Below are 24,829 nucleotides of genomic sequence, written 5' to 3' on the forward strand. Positions count from 1 at the left end.
TGTTTGTATCCCCATTACTGCTTGACGATCGGTGTTGGTCTGTTTACATCCCCGTAACTTAGTAGTTTGGCAAAAGAGACCGATAGAATAAGTACTAGGCTTTAAAAAAGTCCTGGAGTCTTTACACACACACACACACACCACACACACACACACATACGTACACACAACGAAATTTTTCATTATATATTGGAAGAAAAAAGCAAAATATGTTGTATAGAAATTTGTTATTCTAAATTCAATTTATTCTTTAATTGGGAAATCGCTTCTGAATTCATAATATAAACTAATAATAATAATAATAATAATTAACGAAAATACAAAATTTACCACTTTTATGAAAGGAGATAAGGTCTACCTCATATGTTGAAGGAAATTACATAAGAGCTTCTGGGTAAAGAACATTCTTTGTTTTCTGGTTTGGAGCAAAGACAAATAAGTCTTGCAAACTACCTATCTTGGGACAACTAACATAAAGTTGGCTGAGAAAAGACATTCCGAAGCAAAGTCGCACCGGGAATTTGTGTTCGTTTGAACTCAAATGGTTTGATTGGAATTCTTGGAATGAAAGCCTCTTCCCCAAAGGCACATTCAGTGATGATGATAGCTTCCGTCACATTAGGTGATAATGTCTTCACAATCATTCTTGTCCCCTTGCATAATTTAGGAGGATTTAAATTTCTTAGAAGCATTATTGGGACTACAGCATAACTCTCTCTGAGAGATTTAGAAACGCACTGATTTGTAGTAACGCACTGGAGTCTATATAATCGACTTAATCCGTTTGTCTGTCCTTGTTTGTCCCCTCTGTGTTTAGCCCCTTGTGGGTAGTAAAGAAATAGGTATTTCGTCTGCCGTTACGTTCTGAGTTCAAATTCCGCCGAGGTCGACTTTGCCTTTCATTCTTTCGGGGTCGATAAATTAAGTACCAGTTACGCACTGGGGTCGATAAATTAAGTACCAGTTACGCACTGGGGTCGATATAATTGACTTAATCCGTTTGTCTGTCCTTGTTTGTCCCCTCTGTGTTTAGCCCCTTGTGGTCAGTAAAGAAAACCGTAAGGTAGTTTGCCATGTATCAATACTTACAAGCATGTGAACTGTGCAATATATATTCTTACCAAAAACTGTAGTTATATGTTATGGATATACTTATCAAACATGTGTAGTGCTGTGTATGTTCCTATCAAGTAATGCCGTATAATGTTATATATTTATCTGTCAAACAATGTAGTAGGCAGTCTTTGTGTTGTGCTATGTATGTTCCTATCAAACGACGTTGATGCTTACTGCTCAAAATGAATGACTGCCTTCATACATATGATTGTATCACTATGAATGAGATAGGATCTAAGCTGCTGTCCTCGCGTGTGTTCCTATTGCTGTGAAGTAGGTTTGTTCACTATCTTATACAATCAACTCTGAAAATGAAGTTTCAATGTGTCGATATTATCTCCACGCAAATCCCTTATATTCGAGGTATTTAAGAGCTTCTGCTGTTAAACTTTGGATTTATGGTAATATATCATTCTAACTCGGATGAGAGACCAAATTTTAGCTGTTATTGCTGATGGTAGTTTAATCATATCTACCTTAACCGAGTAGACATGTGGTCAGTAGCCATTCCAGATGTGACCATCTAGCTCTTTTCAAACATTTCGCAAAATTATGCAATATGCCCTTCCTTTTTAAGACAATAGTGTTTTCAGAAAAAATTGCAGTAAGTCAAATGACCGCGTACAAGGATCCTTCTATGCTTCCTTGACCTGCCGTAGGACCTAGTTTGGATATTTACGCAGAGTTTAGTGCCACAATTTACGACGTTCCTTCAAATATTTTCGAGATATAAATTACTTCATACTTTCCCCCACTTACCTCTCCACTTCCTAAAGGCTTGCAGATAAGCATTCTATTAAATATAATCAATAATGGCTTTTTTTCTTCGTGTATGCAGCCATTATAATAACTAATAAATATCGACATTTTCATAAACACAGACAATACATTTCTTATAAGCTAAATCACTGTGATATATCTCGGCATATTTGTTATATCACAAAGCCACTGCGTATTTTATTGTCATAGCATGAAACCGACATCTCGTAATTAGAACAGAAACACAACGAAGACCTTTTGTGGCAAAACCATTGTCAAATCACAGAAAAACAACGTATTGATCTCATTTTTATAAGCATGCATGCGTGCGTGCGCGTGTCTATATATGCGCGCGCACACACATAGACGGGGACACGAATATGCATAGATATACATTCATTATATCTATGGACATATATGTATATATATATATATATATATATACACATACATATATATGTATATATATATATATTTGTGTATATGTATATATGTGTATGTTTGTATGTACATGTATGTTTACATAATACACACATATATATATATATATATATATATGTACGTATACATAGATACACACACACAAACACACATTTCTATATTGATGTATTGATAGTTTTTCTTGATTTTTGTTATTCTTCGCTTAAGCCGTTGGTCAATACCAGCCATTCAAGTTGTCATGAACAGGGTCTGCCTTTCAAAGCCTCACTTTCGATTTTCTTTAGCTTTTTATAATGTTTTCTTTTTCTTTTTCTTTTCTTTATTTTTTTTTACTATTTTTCTGCCTTCGACCCTAATATTTACGACTATTGATAATTTATTTAAGGAACAATGTAAAATGTTTTAGGAGAGAGGATAAGTAGGATATAATATCTCCCACTATATTACCCAGAGAGATTGATTAATATCTTATAACCTCTCCCGCCTTCTCTATCCCCTCGAGGACAGAAATAGAGCCAAATAGGCCGGTACTATTTGAACTGAAAAGAAGGTTTCACAAACCGATTGATATGATGTATTATTACCGGACCCAATGAAAATAACAAAAGCGACAGAAAGAAAAACGACCAGAATAACAACACGCTACTCTTCCTCCTCCTCCTCCTCCTCCTACTACTACTACTACTACTACTACTACTACTACTATTACTACTACTTCTACTACTACTACTACTACTGATGATGATGATGATGACAACGACGACGACACGACGACTAGAATGATGATGATACGATGATGATGAAATTGATGATGAAACGGATGATGATGAAGATAACAATAAGTAATTTCTTTCTAGGCCACAAGCGACATAAATACGATACCAAACGTACTAAAGACAGGAGACTACAAAGTATGCCTGGTGTATAAACACGGACACGACAGAAGTAAATAGACACCTTTACAATCGTTAAAATTTATTTAAATCTGAAATTATACATTCAAATTATTTGTTAATTGTTATAATGTGAATATTTAATATTTAGTAGACATGCCCTTTGCATTTTTCAATGCAAGGACCCCATTAGGTATGTTAATGATAAGATGGCGAATATTCCCTTGCGGAATGTTTTGCCAAGTTTCATGCAGTAATCTCAAAAGATCTGGCTTTGAAGAGGCTTTCTTCTTTTTACGAAGTGACCCAGAGGTGTTCACTAGGGCTCGTATCTGGTGACTGGCTTGGCAATGGAAGCTTTCTAATGCCATTTTTATTCAACAAATCTTGGGCCATTTCAGCCATCTTACATAAATAGTCTCCTTTAATCATTTCACCACTGGAGAAGATTGGACGGAGTCCATTCTGCAATGTGGACACATATGATCAACCATTGCTCCAAAATGCTCCCCAGACCATCACAGAATAACTACCGTGTTTCATTGTTGGCTGCCATCTTTTCACATTAAATTCTTGATCACAGAGTCTCCAGACCCACACTCGACCACTGTCAGGAAATACAGCAAATATGGATTCATCAAAGGATATCACATCATCCCAAAATGCTAGTGGCCTCTCCCTCATCTCACCGGCCTAATCTTTTCTTCACTTGGTCGAAGAAGTGGCTTCCTTCTTGCTGCTCTGCCATAGTAACCAAGTTTGTGGAGATAGCTGACAGCTGTTATGTCAGAGGCCTTGCAATGAGGATTATCCTCCACACTTCTCTTAATAAAGAGAAGGGTCCTGTCTTAGGGCTCTGGTTGATCTGGATGAGGTGATGTGGGCTCTTTCCCCTCTCTAGGGAATTGCACAATCACTCTATTAATTATAGAAAGCAGGATCCCCAGGTTTTCTGCGATTTTGCGCTATGTCCACCTTCAGATTGACCCACAATATGGCCTCTTTGAAATTTTGACAGTTCCAAGGCTTCCTTTGTACATGGAATGATTAAACAGTCATATAGAGAACCTGAAACATAAAAATGTCAATTAATAAAAAATATAAACCTTTACAAATTAGAATAAACAGAAAACGAAGTTTTATTAGGTGTCTATTTACTTCTGTCGTGTGTGTGTGTGTGTGTGTGTTATGCCACTGATGCTTTCTCTTCGCAGTATCTTCAACCCACATGCCTTTCCCTGATCAATGGACCGTCTGTCTCGTATTAGCCACGGTTTACTCAAACTCGTACTTCAAGGTTACAGAGTCCCTCCATTGTTTTGAGAAACAGACTGCATCACGTATTCCCTTTTCATCCTTTCATGATAAGGATGTACGCTGTGTTTTGGACACACCTCTTTCATTCTTCTTTCATTCTTCTTTCTCCTTCTTTTGTCTGGAGTTGGCCAATGTCCAACATTTCATTTTGGCTTGCAGCTTTAGCAAAGAATGAGTTACTGTCGATGCTTTGATTTAATTAATTGCGGCTTCATTTATCAAATTATGACTGTCTGTGTTTACAATTGTGTCTGTTTATTTTGTTGTTATCTTTTGTTTATCTTCCTTTTTAAATCTCTTTCCGGTTTCTAAAAATTAGTGGTGGGAGGCGTATTCACTGCTGCTACCTTTGTGGCAATTACTCCTCCCGCTACCCAGGAGTTGACCATAATGAATAACAAATGATAAACTAAAAGTGAATATTAGTAAAAAAAAAATGGAAAATAATAGAAAAAAGGTTCAAGAATGTGCCTTCATTTGCACCTTAAAGAATTCGATGAACAAAAAAGGGGATTTTCTCACTTTTTATATGAGGAAAATCTTGGAAGAAAATTTCTTCGTCGCATTTTAGAAAACGTGACTGTTTCCAACAAACAACAGTCTAAGATCACTTTGACGAATTACTCCACTTTCTCAATCGTAAATACCAAATCAAGGAGGTTTAGTGTCAGCGTACAGTCCACCTCTTACTGTATTTATTTCTCAGTAATAAATATCAAACCAATACCGTCCACTCGAACTCTCGAGTGGAGTGCCACATGTTAAGGTGTTGCACCTTAATTTGTGCGAAACTGCGTGCTATGGGTCACACATAATAGGAGGAGCTACATGCTAGTAGCACCGCGTGCAAAGGCTGCAACATACTGGAGGACATCACGGCATGCGTTTGCGATCTTCAGTATACCTTTGTAAATGTGAAAATGTGAAAATGTGAAAACGAAATAAAAACAAGATGTCAAACTAGCTTGAGTTGGGTGAAGTCCATTGGATGAAGTGGATATTGCAGAATAATTATTTCCTGGATACGTAAAGCTTCCGACAGAAGCTGTTAGATTTATCGACAGTGATAACTTAAAGGATGTCATGTCGTGTATATGTTTACGATACTTATAACTGTGGTCACAAAAGAGAGAAGTGTTTATAAACTAAAAACATACATTCAGTAACCAATGATCCAATAGTATTTCTTCAATAGAAAATGGCATTTGAAAAATAGTAAAGAAAAGGCCATGAACAATGAAAACTTATGCAGATCTACGTTTTCATCAAGTGTTCTTTTGATCAAATTCTTCAATTTATTAGAAGAAAATTCGTTTCATAAACAGGAAATCAACAGAATCCTTCAGAGTTTCTCTTTCCCATTTTAGTGTTTTTAAGAATAATCATTACGAGTAATATAGATACGGTTTTTCTCTCTCCCTTAGTTGTAATAATAAAAGGATTTGAAACCGAGGTGTTGCATCTGAACTCATCAATTGTATCTATTGTAATAAGCACTTTATTCCTCTACCCACCAGGAAGACATACTCTTCAAACAAGCAGGAGTTCATCACTGTGAAACATGTAAATGAAAAGGCGTGTATGCATGTGTGTGTGCGTATGTGTGCGAATGTGTTTGCGCGTAGTAGCATGTGTGGGGGAGGGTCGTAAAAGATAACCATGCTCTTCACCGAAAGTATCCAATTATTTAAACGCGCGGCTGTCGAAATACATCGAGTTTCATTAGAACTTCGGCATTCAGTTCACATCTTTGCGTCGTGAGCTCAAATCCCGCCAAAGTCAACTTTGTCATTCATCTTTTGGCGGTCGATAGATAAAGTACTAGTCACATAGTGGGGTCGATTTTTCTCTCTTGAAATCGACAGATGTTGCCCCTTGAGAAGGATCGTGAGAAGACGTGGCGAAAGGGTGAATGAAGATTTAACAACATCCAGTCACAATAAAACTAAGGTGGTACTGGAACTGTCTAAGGACGGAGCGATATGAAGTGTGGTAAGGAAGGAGTGAAGGCTCGTGGCTTAGTGGTTAGGGTATTTGACTCACGATCATAAAGTCATGCGTTCGATTTCCAGTGGCGTATCGTGCCCTTGATCAAGACACTTTATTTCACGTTGGTCCAGCTGGCAAAAAGGAGTTGTACCTGTATTTCAAAGAGCCAGGTCTGTCATATTCGGTGTCGCACTGAATTTTCTTGAGTACTACGTTAAGGGTACGCGTGTCTCCGGAGTACTCAGCCACTTGTACGCTAATTTCACTAGCAAGCTGTTCCGTTGATCGGGATCAACTGGAACCCTCGTCGTCGTCGCAACCGACGGAGTGCCAGTTAGTTTATAGAACGGCAAGTAAAAACATACGAAAACATCTTAACCAAATAAATACGCCTTGATATATCACTGGTGATTAATTTAAAGTCGAAACCTTTTAAGATGAAACCGGCTGACCTCAGCAAATTATATAGATAATGTTAAACTAGGTTATGACTGTAGTTCAGCAATTTAATGTGTCTCTCTGATCAATTGTAACTCTACCATTAACATCGATTTTTTATAATGATTAAATCTCTCTAGGCTACCAGCACGATAATAAAGTATCAACCAGGTCTGAATGTATTTAGCCAGAGGGTCAGTTGACTTGTAATAACATGACGAAACCTCAATAAACTCTCATTGTAACACGATAGAGATGAGGAGAGAAAAAGCATGACATCAAATGAACTGAAGTAATAGAGTCGACCACTGATTACTTCTCAGTAGATTCAGCAAACGCCAGTGGGTATATACGCGTCTGCACACACACAGCCATACACGTCCATACATACGTCTATGAGTGGGTGTGCATGTGCGTGTCGTTTACTGTTTTACTTGCATATAATCTATTATATATAACTAGAAACATAAGGCGTATGTATGTGCTGCATTTATGTGTGTATGCGTGCAAGTGTGCAGTAATGCGCGCGTGCACGGGCATACGTTTGTCTCTACACTTAGTTTTAAAAGACTCCTACAACAGGATTTTAGATGGAACGGGATCGGAAATTCTGCCTATGTTAGTAATATAAGAGGTGGTCGGAAGGCATAAAAACAGATCATGGATGCATTTTCCCTCATTCAGATTACGGTTCGACTCACTCCCGAACCGAAACATTTTTGCTATAATTCGCGCGCGCACACACACAAACAAACAAACAAACAAACAATTACCTTCGAAACACGCTGGAGTCGAACTAGTGACAGCTGATGAAGGGGATTTTTCCTTGTGTAGTATGTCCTGTACTCTGTTTTTCTGTTGTAAAAAAATGGCTTTTCCGTTTTCGTTTCTCGTCGAGTTCCACGTCTAGTTGTGGTGTCCTGTACTCACGTATATATATTTATATATGCATGTATATATACATGTAGATGTAGGTACGTACATATATGTTTGTATGTATGCATATATTTTATTTATTACACTATATATATATATATATATACGTACACGTGCTTGCACTCATTCGTAGGCAGATTCACACCTCTCACATACATCCGAATATGCACTCATACATACATACATATATACATATATAATATATATACATGATATAAATATAATATTATATCATAATATATTATTCCTAACTATAGATCTGGGGAACAACGCAGTTTGCTTTGCATCTACGATCGCTGCTGCATATGTTTCGGTTAACCTGGTATTATTGATGTCTGTGTTTGTCTTAATTCTGTGATGGGTTCTTTTTGGATTCTTGGCCAGTATTCTCTAAATGATGATGCAGGCAGCTTTTTTTATGTTTCGTTATTCAGTTTCTTCGTAGACAACATGTCATTTCTTTTCAAGTTTTCCCTGTGTTCGTTGTTTGTTTTACATTAGCTATTATTTTTGTTTTTGTGATGAATTGTTTCTTTCAAATTCTAATATTTTTCGATTGAAGAACGTATTATCTTAATTTACCCAAACTGCTGGAAGCCAGCTTTATACTTTCGATCTGAATGAATAGAAGAAAACTAAAGCCTTCAATGACAGAACAAATTGACAAAAATGAAGGTGCTAAAGTTTCAAACAGCAAAATTCAATATTTGATGTGTTATAAATGGTTACAATATTCAGTGATCTTACACCATATATAAACACATCATCAAAGCACAGATCATACCAACACTAGGCCGATTCAGTCCTCCTCCACCTCACACAAAATCGTCACCAAATACAAATAAAACTGTTACCACTCGGTCAAGGTTATTCATAGTTAAATGCGTACTTTAAATCTGAGGCAGCAAAAATGCGGAAAATACGACATCACCAGAAACAAGTTAAAATTCGATAAAAATGATAAAAATTTCAATGAATGTTTGGACATTACTCAAGTTTTTGCAAATAAAATAGAAAAGCATAAATGGACAGAAGAGGAATATGTTTCTCTTCTGTGCATATCTTACAAAGTAGCTCTTTCCTTACGTCCCGTTAAAAAAAACAAAACGAAACCACGACAATATATTCGTGTATAAATTCGAGAATGTGTGTAGAAGCACTCCGTCGGTCACGACGACGAGGGTTCCGGTTGATCCGAATCAACGGAACAGCCTGCTCGTGAAATTAACGTGTAAGTGGCTGAGCACTCCATAGACACGTGCACCCTTAACGTAGTTCTCGGAGATATTCAGCATGACACAGAGAGTGACAAGGCCGGCCCTTTGAAATACAGGTACAACAGAAACAGGAAGTAAGAGTGAGAGAAAGTTGTGGTGAAAGAGTACAGCAGGGATCACCACCATCCCCTGCCGGAGCCTCGTGGAGCTTTAGGTGTTTTCGCTCAATAAACACTCACAACGCCCGGTCTGGGAATCGAAATCGCGATCCTATGACCGCGAGTCCGCTGCCCTAACCACTGGGCCATTGCGCCTCCACATTCGAGAATGTAACGTGTGGATAACATATTCGTAAGAACGTCTGATAAATATACTCTGTAGAATTTGGTTCCATCACTTTGAAGCTGCGTATCTTAGAAGTTATGATATTCGACCCATGACCATATTTTGGAACTGCACCTAGAAAGGCTATTATAATTTTATTCATTTCCTTGTCTTTCTTTTCTTAATGACCAAATTTAGGACGTTTATATTACTTATGAGATATTCTATATTTTTCAGCTTTAGTGTTGTTGGCTCTCAAGGTGGTGCTACAAACCTAGCAACATGTGTTTTATAGTGAAAACAAAATTTCCATTCAAATGGTAATTACAGGACGATTTTCTGTTCGAGTCTAACCGTTTTCAGTCATAGTAGAAACGCGACTTATGTCGCAAATAGCCATACAAACATTGTATAAATTTCATAATTGAAAAATTTACTATATTTTATACATGTAAGTATACCAACCTGCGGGCGCAATAAAATGGACTCGTGGGCGCAATTGCACCCGCGGACGGGGGTTCCCTATTCCTGTTCTATATAAACGTATAAATATACAAGATAGAATACATGTTTATACAACAGGAATCATAGCACATGGAATTATACAGGTATTTACGCGGTTTCATCCATATACACACAATAAACATAGTAACACGGATCATAACGCACACACTCATTTGAACAAATGTTTTATATGCACACACTGCAATGTATAGATACTCATTTAACAAAGCAAACAGAAGCGCACACGAACTCAAACGCACGCACACCCGGACTCCAACGTATCGCTATGCCACTGGATGAATAATTTCAACTCGGATAAATTATTTTAAAGCTTTGCTTTCGTTTTTTCTTTTTTAATCAATTATATAGCAAAGATGTGAAGGGAATAATTTAAAGTCAATTTCATCCTATAGAATTGTATTTATCCAGTGATTTCTATTGGCTCTTGGAAGTCATGCAGCAATATTTAACAGGTTTTTCAAACCAAACTGCAAATTCAATGAATCAAAAAAAGGAAATAAAAAATAAATCTTTATTTTTCAAATAATTATATATGATTAGAAGGTTGCCAACTGTAGCCTTTCCGTCGATCTTTCTCTCTTCATATATTGACATCAAAACGTATCGTAGCAAAAGCATTCGATGTACTGAAAATATAATAGGTTTCTGTTTTATTACTGCAAATAGCGGCAACGTTTCCACTTTGAGGATGCAAAAGAGGACAATCTGATGACTCTATTGTTGAATGCGAGTTAGGAAAGTGAAAGTGTTGGGTAGTTATAAATATCCAATTCGTTTGAATGAGTGATAAAGGGAGAAAAAAATGAACTGAGGTGAGAGGAGTTGAATATATGTTGAAGAAAGTAGAGTAAAACGTGGAAAAGTGAAAAAGGAGGCGAACGAAAGGAATTTAAAATAGAAAATGGAAGAAATGATACAATGTGAAGTAGATGAAGTAGGTTTTTAATAGACTGATTGCTGTGTATTGAATGGCGTGTGATATCGTTTAGTATCGATAAAAATAGATTATAATATTACAGAGGTGTGAAAGGTGGCGTCCCGGCCGAATCGTTAAAAACAATGGGTGAAATTCTTCGCTGGATTTCGTCTGCCCTTACGTTCTGTGTTCAGTTTTTGCTGAGGTCGATCTTACCTTTTTCTTTCTTTTTTCGGAGTCGATGTCACTCCCGACTTCCGTTGACCCTTTGCAATGTACACATTTGTCGATCCTGTCTATTTTCCATCTGCTGTAATTATGAATATGCATCGATCTTATAATGGGTGGCCTGTCAAGTGCGGTTTCCCAGCTGGGCAGTGGTATCGGCTTTTATGTGCAAGAACTGGCCAAAAGAGTCATCACCGATATTACCATAATGGAAGCGTTCAGCAAAGAACAAAACAAAAATTCTCGGATACGAGATAAAACCCGACAACGACGACAATCAGTCAATCATTTATATTATCTCCTCGCTGACATGGGAACTGACTGGGACGCTGCTCAATGGATCGCCCGGGAGGACCCAGAATTATACCGACAATTGGTGAGTAACGCACTGCAACCCCCCCCCCCCACCTGACCTATATTTTGAGATTGTTTCCCCCACCATGGAATTGTTTGGTGTGAGACTAGTCTATGTTCACAACAATGACATAACCTCTGTGCTGGTGTTAAGAAGTTTTCAAAAATACCAACGTAATTCGTTTGATACCGATGAAGATTAAACAACGGTGGTTAGTTCAGTGGCAGGAAGTGATGGTCGTTTTAGTGTAATGGTTATCGCCGTCGAACGGTATTCGACAGATAAGTGCTTTATTTCCTGTTAGTGATTCTTTCCTATTTTCCCGATTTTTGTGTTTGAGGACGCACTCAAATCTTAAATCTCTATATTATATTACGTGTGTGTGTGTGTGTGTGTGTGTGTGTGTGTGTGTGTGTGTGTGTGTGTGTGTTGTGTGTGTGTGTGTATGTGTGTGTGTATGTGTGTGTGTGTGTGTGTGTGTGTGTGTGGTGTGTGTGTGTGTGAAACTTTAGCTTCTGTATTTTCGTTCTTCTTTTGTAGCTTAAAACCAGGTCAGCCTCGATGCTCCAGTATATTTCATCCTTAATTATTCTCTGTTTTCTCTATATCCCGGGTTACGTTATCTTAAGACAGCAGGTTGTGATTTCCCTGCTATTTCTAGCGCATCTAAGCAATGCAGAGCCTTTCCCGTTGGTTCGTTGCTTACCTCTTGTAGTGGTTTGTAATTATTTCCTCCCGCCACACCCCGCCCCACCATACACCCAATTTTTCAATATTTTAACAATCATAAAACACATTTCTACAATGTCAGTCGGGAGAAGATATTTCACTGTTTCTAATGAAATCAGTAACTCTTCTAATTGATCTACTTCTATTGAACTGCTCACACTCAATAATCAATAAATAGCCAGGGTGATTGCTTTAATATATATTGAAAAGGTTCTAGGTTCTATGTAATCGATCTAATTGTTGTTGAGAAAAGTTGTATTCCAACAGAATACCCTCCTCCTCTCCCTCGATTCGCCATTTGCAGAAGTTTAGGTGACATAGTACTGTAGATATTAGAAAACTGTTTGACCTTTGGTTGAACTGTGAGTAGCATATTACTGGTATCTACCAGAGGGCGGTGAAGTGTCAAGGAAAGCATATTACTTGTGGCATGCCGTTGGATTGCCACAAAGGAGGTCCTTAACCAAGTAATCAACGGTCGTTGTCATCGTTGTTCACCCCCAGGTCAGTTGCCATTGCGTAAAATTAAGCTCAAGAGAGAAGCTACTCTGACTATCTTTCTTGGTGTATCTAGGACAACATATTCTCATGTGCTCTTCTTTTTTTCTAAGACAGTAGTCTGTGAGTTGAGCGAATTTGCTTGCTATTTATAACATAAGAGAGAGTATCTGATCGAGAGAGTATTTGAGATTAGAGAGTATACCTGATATAAGAGAGAGAAAGAGATAGACAATGGTGGAGAGAAAGAATCGGATAATATCTGATATTAAGGTGAGTATCTGACGCTAAAAATTTCGAAATTAGAAAGATTATATCTGACATGAAGAGAGTATTTGACAGAGAAGACATTCGGTAGAGTATGAGGCATTTGAAAGAGTATTTGATATTAGAGCGATTATGTGGAATATTATAGAGACCTGGAAATAATAGAGGGAGGTTGTTGGTGTTTTAAAGTGATGTTGAAACATGTAAGCATCTTTTAGGGTATGTATGTATGTATGTATGTATGTATGTGTGTGTGGGTATGTATGTATGTATGTATGTATGTTTTTATGTATGTATGTTTGTATGTATGTATGTTTGTATGCATGTATGTATGTATGTTTGTATGTTTTTATGTATGTATGTTTGTATGTATGTATGTTTGTATGTTTGTATGTATGTATGTATGTATGTATGTATGTATGTATGTATGTATGTATGTATGCATGTTTGTATGTATGTATGCATGTTTGTATGTATGTATGTATGTATGTTTGTATGTATGTATGTATGTATGTTTGTATGTATGTTTGTATGTATGTATGTTTGTGTGTATGCATGTATGTATGTATGTATGTATGTATGTGTGTATGTATGCATGTATGTATGTATGTGTGTATGTTTTTATGTATGTATGTATGTATGTATGTATGCATGTATGTACGTATGTATGTATGTGTGTATGTATGCATGTATGTATGTATGTGTGTATGTTTTTATGTATGTATGTATGCATGTATGTATGTACGTATGTATGTATGTATGTATGTGTGTGTGTACAAGAGGTAAAATATGTTGGGTTTGGAGTTCTAAGTGAGAACTGGAATTGACCTCATTTGCCGCCTGCCTGTCACTGGGAATAGATAAAAACCATTCAGATTTCGGTTTATTCTTTCCAAACAACATTGGAATATTGTGTATAGTTAAGAAATCAATACCCTTCTTATTACTTGTTCCGTTTGATTCGTATCGTCGGTTAATTCGTTCGTTTTTTTATTCTTCTATTCCTGTAGCCTTTCGTTCTTCTATTCCTCCTTCAGATCGTTTGTCCTTAAATCTCACAATCATTTCTATGCTCTCCGTGTAACTAAATAGTGTTGCTGTCTTACTTTTTATCACAAATCGTTTCACACTTTCCGCCCATAACATTTATCATGCATTTAACAATGCAACAGATTCTAAAGAGGTTCCAAGAAGATGCCAGGTTAAAGATTGGAAACAGAAAGACAAGGAAGAGAGAGAGAGAGAGAGAGAGAGAGAGAGAGAGAAGAAAGAGAATAAGGACTAGAAAAGAAAAAAGAAAAGAATGAGAGGGAATGGAAAAGGAGGGTAGAAAAAGGAGAGTGAGGTAAATGTGCGAATTGGAATATAGATTCTTTACAGGTGCATTCAAAAGTGAAGAAGTGGGTGTGGTTGGGGAGCTGAAAAATAGGGGAAAGGATAGAAAGAGATAGAAAGACAGTGTTATGATAATCGTAAAGAAGAAGGAGAGACAGAGTGAGTAAATCAATGGGAAATGGAAAAAAACAGGAGAGAGGGGGAACAAATAGAGGAGAGCGTCAACATATCGCGTGAATAAATATTATTTTATCTGTAGAACTTTGGCGACAATATGTAAATTACCAAAGCGTATACCACCACCCCGAACACAAACACACACACACACACACTCGCATGTATATTCATACACACGTATATACATACATACATACATACATACATACATACATACATACATGCACTCACACACACACACTCATTGTAACTGTTTTGTTCTGAATATCCGCTCCGTTTCACCCTTTATTTTCCATCTTTTACTCTTTTCAGTCATTGGAGTGCCACAATGAAGGGCCAGCGCCTTGAAGGGTTTTAATCGAACCGATCATCAGGACATGTTTTTTAAAGCCTAATAGTTATTCTATCGGTCTATTGCTGAATAGCTAAGTTACGGGAACGCAAACATACCATCACCGGTTCTCAAGCGGTGGTCGGAAACAGAAACATACACAGACACGCGTACGCACACACACACACACACACACAAATATATACACATGTATATAATACATACGACAGGCTTCTTTCAGTTTCCGTCTACGAAATCCACTCACAAGGCTTTGGTCGGATCGAGGCTATGGTAGGAGAGACTTGCCCAAGGTGCCGCACACTGGGACTCATCATCATCCTTCGACTAACCTATAGTTGGTCGGAACTCCATTGACAATCCCCTTCCACATTACACGGTCCTGCATTGCTGTGTTCATATCTCTAATATCCAGCCCCGAGTCCCGAAATATAGTGTCTGGAAATGTGAGATTCCTGGAGAAAACACTTCCAGAGGGTTCCATAGGAGCAGACATGACAAAACCTCTTTTTCTGCTTGATGACAGAGGTCAGCAAATTGTGGCCGTTTCTGCTTTGGCTTGAGAAATTTTGGTATCAGATTTCCGTAGATGTTACTAAGTGTTGGGTGAGATCCCCAATTAATGTTCTGTATCTTTCTGGGCAGGTTGGTATATGTTCTATCTTGTTGTTTTGCTAAGAGATCCGATAAGGTCCAGAGATCGATAAGGTCCAGAGATCGATAAGGTCCAGAGATCGATAAGGTCCAGAGATCGATAAGGTCTCTGATCCATAGAGAAGGACCGGCTCAATCAGTGTTCTAAATATTTTAACTTTTAACGTGGGTGGAAGGTTTCAGTGCCAGATCTTATCAAGTCTGTTGCATGCATCCCAAGCAAGAGTTTTGCGGATGCGAAACTCCTTTTGGGAGTCTACTATGTGTGATCCAAGATATTTGAAGTCGTCAACGTTTTTGACTGATATATTATTGAGCGATTTAAGTTCAGTTAACTTGGAGAAGGTCGTGATGAACTCTGTCTTTTGTTGCAGTAAAGGCCGACCTGGTTTGCTGCTTTCTCCAGTAACAAAGATTCTGCATCAAGGCAAGATCGTCAGCAAAGTCAAGATTAGTTAAATAGTGTGCACAATGCCGACTGCTCTGGCGGGGTTTCAAAAGGAGACCTTTTTCCTCCATACCATCTAGGGAAATGCGTAGAACATAGTCAAGAACAATGATGAAGAAGAAAGGAGCGAGTGTGTCACCTTGCAGAACACCTGCTTCAACTTCAAAGAAATCAGTCTCTCCATCAGGAGATATAACTTTGGCAGTGGTGTTTGAGTACAGCGCTCTGATAGCATCGACAATCCTGGGAGGAATACCATAGAGTGAAAGGATTCTAAACAAGATCTCTACTGATGGAATCAAATGTTTTGCGGAAGTCGACAAAACAGATTGTGACGTTCTTGTCAAATTTCTTCATTTCTTCCAGTAAGTAAAAAAAAAAAAAAAGAAAAAGAAAAAAGAAAGAATTACACTGGAATTAAACCCCAAACCATGGGGCTGGGAAGCAAGCTTTTTATCACAAAGCCACGATTGCATATCTTTTGAAATATGAAGCGAAAGTTTCAAGGAACCGCTTATCCTTAACTTTTGTGATTTAAAAATATTTATGAACGACACCTTTTTAATCGGAAGTTTCCTTCAAACTTGCATTTCATTTCAAAAAAAAATTATATATATACATACATACATACATACATACAGACAGACAGACAGACAGACAGACAGACAGACAGACAGACAGACAGACAGATAGATAGATAGATAGATAGATAGATAGATAGATAGATAGATAGATAGATAGATAGATAGATAGATAGATAGATGTGTATACACGATCGCCTTTATTGCGTTGTCCATGCTTATTATATTTCTCCAGTTGCCTTATTTCCAAAACAGTTGTTATGTAAATTCAATGGCCACTTTTCATGAAGCGAAAGGTTATTTCACGTGGCAGCCATTTTGAATCATTTGTAAATCTTTTATTTAATTTTATATAGAGTGATTATAAAGGCTGTTATAAAAGAGCCAAGCTCCCCAGCTTTTTGTAAACATGTGTTAGAAAATCGATAGAATGTTGACAACAGAATGTTAGTGGAGATGCTCGAGTCAACAAAGCAGCTTCTATGTAGTCCCTGGATTTACTAGAAACAACAGCCAAATCTTTCTCTCTTAATTCCCCCACTATTGTCCTAAAAAGTAGGAAATACACATTGAATAAAGGGATTATAGATATTTTTCGGTTGACCACAAATGGAACGCCTTTTAGTATTGGCCTGCTTGAGAAAGGAGGGGCAGGTGCTAAGTAAAATTTCTCACCGTCACTTTCTCTACCTTTCTCTTTTCTACTACTACAACTACTACTACTGCTACTGCTGCTGCTGCTGCTGCTACTGCTACGACGACGACAACAACGCCGATGGTAACTGTTATTGCTACAAACCAACCACGTCATTCGACCTACAAAATCTGCCCGAAATTCTAACCTACAATCTTAAAATTAAAGAATATCGCAGCAGGTGCAGAATTACTGAATTCTCCAAATACAGAGTAGGGTAATCACGTGTTTTGGTCGTCGTTACTGATAACAGTTTTTTTTTTTCACTTGTGTACATCATAAGAGTTCAACCTATTACGATGTAATATCTGATCAGGTGATGTCTTCATTGTTTTTAACATTATCACCTGTCGTGATTTCTACCATGTTTACCTATCTCCTAGAACACTTCCGCTTCTTTTGCAACTGATGCCGCAATGATTCCAGTCTTCATTTGCTTTTATTTTACGTAACTTAGGTAAAGTAGTTCGGTGCCGGAGTCGAATTGTTTTAGTACAAACAATCGTTGTTGCTTTCATACAAAAGGATTCTTCGCAACTTTGTAAGTTGCGAAGTTTCTACCCTTTCATATCCTATTCTTTGTTTTTATATTTCCATAATATTTGTCACCCTTTTTCCGGCTGTGTCGTTTCCTTATTCATTTTATTAAAGACAAATATACTATTTCTCTTATTTTCTAACTGTAACTTTGCTTTTCGTTTCTTTGTTTAGATTTTGATATTCATAAATAGGGAGCATAAATATATGAGGGAGAACCCATTTTCCATTGTAAATATAGTTCCATATATCATTTCGTGTAATCTAGTGACATTGATGTTCGTGTCCATTTTCCATTAAGCAAGCGATAGCTAAAATTAAATGCTTCTGTTGTTGGAGTTTATTGTTGAGTTTTATTCCTCGAAGGTATTTCATGGGTCCAGAGGGACACCTTGCGATCGGTTTAGCTTTTTAAAATTATCTTCACTTTAGATGATTGTCATGTTCCTGTTTAGATTATTGACATTTTTATCGTTAGAAGTTCCTATTCAGAAAAATTCTAATCTCATTCCTGCGTGTGTTGTTTTGTTTATTTGCTCAACTTTTTTTCTGGCTTCTTATTTGTGTTTTCGTAACGGTTTCTATGAATTCTATTTCGATTTCCTGATTGACTTAAATAATTTCACTTCTCACGTTAGCAAGTCTAATAAGATGTACCATTAGGATCAGACGAGTGTTATTTAGTTTTTATATTTGATATAAGAAAATTGACATAGTTTCGCTTTTTGGGTAGAGCGAGGAAAGTATTTATCCCATGTTCATTTCCGTATTTTCCTTTTTCATTCACAGACCTGGCGGAGTAAAATTGGGTATTTTATTTGGATTATTATTTTTGCCGGGTTTCGGTTTGTTTTTTGATGAGGTCAAATTTTGCACCTTTCTTTTCCATATTTCCACAACAATTATGCGTCACTGTAGCAGCTCTCCACCTCATTGTCATATCGCTCGTGTTCTGAAGAATGGAGTCAAAGTCTTCACCATTCTAAATCTGAATGCTCGTGTCAATACAATGAAGTTAGATTCGACTCTCCTCTAAAGTTGTCCTGCATCTCATCCACCAAAATCTCATCTCCTTAATACAGTAAATCGCATAGAACAGCGATCAGTTTTACACAGCGTGCATATATTGATTCCTCACTGAGATAATTTCTTTTCTCTTCTCACGTAGATTAAATTCCTGCTGTTAGATTCATATCAAGCAAATCTTCATCACATTAGCTGCAGGCACCGGCCTTTGATAAGCAACCAAATGCAAAAATATGCATTAATTGCATTCCGAAACGAAATAACTCTGACTCTAAATAGACTATAATGCATAACGCTCCCAGTAAAACTCTTGATTGTTCGGTTATTCCACGAATATGCAGCAACGTTTTTCTTCACAAGTGTTTCACTCCACATGCGAATGTTTAGAATTCGCTCTAAAGGAGACAGCTTTTATCTTTCCGAAATTTCTCGAAGCGGTAAGTCTCGCTATAGGGCTAATGAAGAGAGTAGCTTGAGCAAGCCATTATATGATGCTTTCAAGTGAAGAATTCGGATGCCATTATTGATTAATTTTCACTATTTCAGCGATATTTTAAATAGAATAACAAAATTTAACATTTGGAATGGATGCTGTTATTGGGTCTGCATGGATTAAGGTATAAAGGCTTTTATATAAGAGCATACATTATACTTTCTATAAATCTTGGGACGCAATACATTATAATTTCTTTAAATTAATGCTGGAATTATAAACCTTAACTCGAACACACTGGTCTGACAAATGATTTCGATTATGTTAATTCTCATTCAACTTGAATAACATCAATCATAACCACAGATACTTTTTAATTCGACGACGACGAATCTGTCATCTTTTGAATTGGACGAAGAGCATTTGGCATGCAGTACCTTACCTTACCATTTATTATGCAGCTCTGAGATTCCATTTCATTTTGCTTGTATTTCCACAGTGGATTCGTCTATGTCTTCTCGCTGCTCCTCGGTCTCGGTGATCTTTAATTCCTTTACATATTTCTCTGCTTCTCGGGATATCAGTGTGATTTCTTAGCACTTTTTATACTTGCAGACAAGTTTAAGTCTGCAGTCAGTAGTTTTCTGTAGATAGCTGTATAACCCAATAGCCGTTGTCTTCAGAGGCTGTGCGGCTACATCAGCCCTCGTCCTCCATCTTTTCGTGAGATGTTTTAATCTGTTTATATCTACTAACAGGTAATTCATGTAGTGAGAAATTTCTGTATTTTTGTATTAATTTTACTTATATTGTTGATGGACTGTTTTATGATATTAAAGTTGTTAATCACCACAAGGTATAACCAAGATATTGTTGGCATCAATCATGTTTCTCGCTTCAAGTTCGAGTTTTAGGACAGCTCTAACTCAACGATAGCATTCTTTCCTCGTCCTCCTCCCTTTCCTCCTCCTCCTTCTCCTCCTCCTCCTCATCATCATCATCACCTTCCTTATCACTGCTTTACAGATGGGATTTGACTGGTGCATTTTATTGTTATCGTGTCACTTCTTGTGATCTCAGGTATCTGGGAATCTTCTCATGTTCTCACTGTCCCTAATAAACACGGTTTCTGAAGTAGTGTTGTGTTGACTTCAAACACGTTCTTCTTCATCAATACTCTCCCCAATCTGATGGTCATTCTACCGAGTGACCTTACTATGATAATTATTACACAAACCTTCCTGTAATTCCAATCTGCACTTATTAGTCTTATCTGTTTCCTTTTCACTCACTGTGCTACGAAAACAATATGGCACATCGATCAACAGACAGTTTCTCTTTCCCAGGTTTCCAGAGGTGAATTATTCAAACCCCCAAGGATTCCTTCTCAACACATGGCTATGATGCTCCCCCACTATTTCTGCTGGTGATCAGAGATGCACATATTATCACCCACGAAGGGACATGCTCAACTAGTTATGGTCAAACAATTGACAAGCAAATCTATGGTATTGAGCAGAATATTTGCTGTAGCCCCGTGTTTTACTCTCCAAGACAAAACATGTACATAGTAACACTTCTAATCAGTTAAGATCAGAAGCCATACGAGCCAGTGCGTGGTACTGCATCAGGGCATTGTTATTATTATTATTATTATTATTATTATTATTATTATTATTATTATTATTATTATTATTATTATTATTATTATTATTATTATTATTATTATTATTATTATTATTATTATTATTATAGGTACAAGGCCGGAAATATTGGAGGAGGTGGCTAATTGCTGTTGTTGTTGTTAAGGGATGTGGATTTGCGGTATTTCTTCCGGCTCTTAAAGTTCCGAGTTCGACATTGACTTTCATCCCTCCGTGTTCGACAAAATAAAGGACCAGTATCAATTATTAGGATTAAGGTAATCCACTAAAACTCTCCTGCCAAAAATGCTGGTCTTGTGTCTAAATTAGAAACAATTCTTATAATTATTATTAAAATTTCAGTTAACGTTCAAGCAATGCAGCACTTATACAGAGTTTAAGAAAACCATGTTATACGCTGTTGAAGTAAATTCTGTTCCAGGATAGAAAGGCATTTCTATCGTAGTATATTATTTCTGTAGATACTGACATCTCAAAGGTCGTTTTATTCCACATCATTCATGTTCACTGAGACCAATGATATAGTGATATGTCACAATGGATATAGTGATATCTCACAATACACCAAGTCGTTCCTCTTATGTCAGCTTTCACAACCCCGCACAGGAGAATGCTATGGCAAGTAACAGAAAAATGGATCAAAATACTTTAAGTTCCCAATTAACTGCTTTACGTCCGTTTCACGTGGCTGGGATATAGAAGAGTGCACATGTGATATGAAGATTGCCTGAATAGTCCCTTGACCTTCTAGAAATAAGAGTCAATTTACCACAGATCTCACTTTACCATCTTAAGATATATGAAAGACACATTGATGATGGAGTCCTTGATATAGAAACAGGCTGGTGAAGGTTTGGACGCTTTAGATTATAAGTCATCTTGATTGGAGATGATGGGCGCTAAAAAACAACAACAACAACAACAACGACGACGAAAAGATTGACCAGTAAAACCGATCCAAATATTCTGGAAGCAAATGACTTTCCTCGCAACTGAAATCAAAATCATTTTTAGAATTCACTGAAAGTCAACGTAACTTCCGTCTTAGGCTACATGGCGGCCATTTGACGTCATATCTTGTTACTATAGCAACAGTGTCTGACACTTGACAATTTAGTCTAATTCTTTCTCTCTCTCTCTCTCTCTCTCACTCTCTCTTTCTCTCTCTCTCTATCTTTCTCACTCTCTTACTCACTCGTTCTGTATATATGTATACATATATACGTACACACACACTTATAAATATACATATATATACATATATACATACATATATATGTGTATATATATATGCATACGCACACACACACACACACAAACACACACACACACCACATATATATATATACTTATTGCTCCAAATGGAGAACCGACAACTGATGAAGGGTCATTCTTTGTATTACTTGCCCTTTTCTCTCTCGTTATTTGCGTATTTAACTCATTTGTTTTCTTATTTCATGTTACTTACTGTATGTGTGTGTGTGTGTAGTGTGTGTGTGGGGGGATTTCTTGCGCATAACCCCCTACACACATACACATACACCTCTCCCTTCTTTTTCTCCCTCATATTCATTGTTCTGTCATTCTTTTGTTTCAATTAGTTTACTTCATTCAACCCTAGCTTTTGAAATTTCCTCTTCTTCCCCCGCCTCATTCTTCTTTCTAATCTACCACCTCCAACTGTAGTCACTGACATTCTGTTCTACTTTTACGATTCCATCATCTTGCATTTATCATCTGCTGTCTCCCATCGTTACTATTTGTTTTTACATGAACCCTAAAAATATTTCTTTTCATTTAACTTCATTAAAGCTCTATCCCCTTATGTCAGCTTATTGCTTTCAGCCAATGACGCGCGCACACACACACACACACACACACACACACATACACACACACACACAATCACATGCACACACCAGTAGCCTATAGACCATATGGACAAATTAGCATGTTACTATTTAAATCGATAAACATTATATACATTAATATACACTAAAACTTGATTTTAGGTTTCGTACCTTAAACAGCATCATTAGCGGTAGAAAGGATATGTTTAAAGATTCGGTTGCTTCAATAATATATGGGACGATTACTGCAAAAAGAAAAGAAACAATGCATCGCCAATAAAATAGGAGCAGTAATAATACCGTGAGGCTGAAAGAGAAATTTCGTTCGCGTAAAACTGTGCTCAACAAAATGTAAGATTTGAGATAAATTATGAAAAACGTGCGAAATGGGAAATCAGCGCTAAAATCAGGGCATCGAATAATATATATTGATTTTATTGTCACCTGATTTTAATGACTCTGTTTTTTTGTATTTTTGTATCATTGTTTACATTGTTTGAACATATATGTTTGTGTGTATGCATGCATGTATAAATACATACACACACACACACGCACGCACACACACACACACATACAGATATTCACATGCATATTCACGAAGAAGACAAAGTTCAAAAGATCATTTACGGGTGGCATACAAGAAGGAACTCAAAGCAAAAGATCTGAGGGTCACGATTTTAATCCTTAACCGTTGAGTCTGATAAAATATATTTTATCGGATTCATGGTTATGGATTAAATCTCTCTCTCTCTCTCTCTCTCTCTCTCTCTCTCTCTCTCTCTCTCTCTCTCTCTCTCTCTCTCTCTCTCTCTCTCTCTCTCTCTCTCTCTGCATATATATATATATATGTAATTTTATAATTCTAAGCATAATTATAATTAGGGTTCAGCAAATTGCTTCACCACATACCGAAATTTAGAAATAGCAATTAAATACTTATATATGTATGTGTATATGTGTGTGTATGTATACATACCCACATATCATCGTCGTTGTCATCATCATCCTCATCATCATCATCATCATCATTTAACATACGCTTTTCATGGTGTCATGGGTTGGTCAGTTTGACAGGGACTGGCTAAGCAGAAGACTGCACCAGGCTTCAGTGTTTTGGCATGGTTTTTACGGCTCGATCCCCTTGCTGACACCAACCACCTTATAGAGTGGACTGAGTGCTTTTTACGTGGCACCAGCACCGGCGACGCCTGTTTTGGCATTGTTTTTACACCAACCACTTTACAGTGTGGACTGGATGCACCAGCACTGGTGGGTGGGGGTGGGGGGTCACTAAATAACTTGCAAGACGAAAGATCTTTTTAAAGAAATATTTCGCAACACAAGGTTGCAATTTTTGATCCATAGTATATGAATTCCGAATTTATAACTTTAAGAGCTATGCCATTTTCTTCAAAGCATTCTGAAATGATCAAATGTGATTAAAGTAGCGAATCTTAAATGCCCTCCCCACCCAACCCGTCATACTAGAGTAGCGATGGTTTAAGAATTTGAAATCATATTTCCACTATAGAAACAGGAATCATCCTGGCATTCCAATAAGGATGCATGAATCTCTATTTACAGATAATGTTATTTGCTCATGAATTATTAAGTTTATTTTCTATCGATAAAATGCTTTTATTTTGGGGTGTGCCATCTGAAAGTAACCTTAAAAATATATTTTCCTATATTTACAGGTCTGTGGGAAAGTATCTATGGAGATCTGAAGCAGTTTTGGATACATAATATTGAATGTTTAATGAAAAAGTGGTTTAAAAGTCAAACGAGATGTTTGCAACATGTTGCCATGGACATCGAATGCCATTGAAGGATCGTTATATGGTTAATATTTTTTCGTTCAAAATCCATCGCGAATTTTATAATTATATGAAAAACGCAATTTATTTACGAACAGTTGTTTTGTTAGCATTTTTCATTGAAGACCCATCTAAAATATTTATCATTCAGTTTAAAAGGGCATTTAAGACACATCACTATGGATACTGAATATTAATATAAATAAACGTTATTTGAATAAAATTGATTATTATCCATCTGAAGATGGTGTGCATCGGCATGAAACTTAACGATTATATATATATGCATGTGTGTGTGTGAGAGAGAGAGCGA

The sequence above is a fragment of the Octopus sinensis genome, linkage group LG19, assembly GCF_006345805.1.
Source record: "Octopus sinensis linkage group LG19, ASM634580v1, whole genome shotgun sequence".
Classification (NCBI taxonomy): Eukaryota; Metazoa; Mollusca; class Cephalopoda; order Octopoda; family Octopodidae; genus Octopus; species Octopus sinensis.